The following is a 627-nucleotide window of genomic DNA, read 5'->3' on the forward strand; positions in this document are numbered from 1 at the left end:
GGAAGGCAGGGTTTTGTTTTAGGGTCCATCTGATTAGAAGTCTTAGCTTTTTTATATTCTTCAACTTGTCTATATACTCTTTTATTTATTATTTTTAAATTTTTTCCATATGTAAATTAAAATGAGATTTTATATTAGGATTTTTCCCTTAGTGATAACAGCATAGTAATTATAGTTAAAGTAGATAACAAATAAAGGTTCAGTGTTTGGCTGACTGAACAACTGACTAAATGAGTCAGTAGCTATTATGATTTTATATTTATATATATTTTTTTCTTCTTTCCACTGTGCAACCTGCTTCAGTGCCTGCAGCCTATGGGCAGAGGCCAGGAAATAGTTAAGGGCCACAGTTTGCTCTGGCATGGGGCACTATAAAGACCCATGGGTATGGGCCTGCCATAAATTCAAACTCATGCATATGGTATATTTTTTATTAATAATGAATATTTTCTTTCTGCTTCTTGACTCTTTTCATATTTTTTATTGGTAAACTTAATCTCCACATTAATTATGCACTATGCTATAATACCCTCTCTTTCTAACAGATGATGTACTTTGCTAGTACTTTAAATGATATAATATTTAAAAACTAAAGTTTAAACAAATAATGATACCAAATTAACATAG

The 627-nt window shown here is 30.5% G+C and overlaps 1 non-coding gene across 1 annotated transcript; it reads right to left on the minus strand.

The window, feature by feature from the left end:
* Nucleotides 1–283: 283 nt before the first annotated feature.
* On the minus strand, nucleotides 284–416 carry LOC136401590 (small nucleolar RNA SNORA42/SNORA80 family). Its single transcript, XR_010750615.1, has one exon. It is a non-coding gene; the product is annotated as a small nucleolar RNA SNORA42/SNORA80 family (small nucleolar RNA).
* Nucleotides 417–627: the final 211 nt, after the last annotated feature.

Source organism: Saccopteryx leptura, chromosome 3 (genome assembly GCF_036850995.1).
Source record: "Saccopteryx leptura isolate mSacLep1 chromosome 3, mSacLep1_pri_phased_curated, whole genome shotgun sequence".
In the NCBI taxonomy this organism is placed as follows: Eukaryota; Metazoa; Chordata; class Mammalia; order Chiroptera; family Emballonuridae; genus Saccopteryx; species Saccopteryx leptura.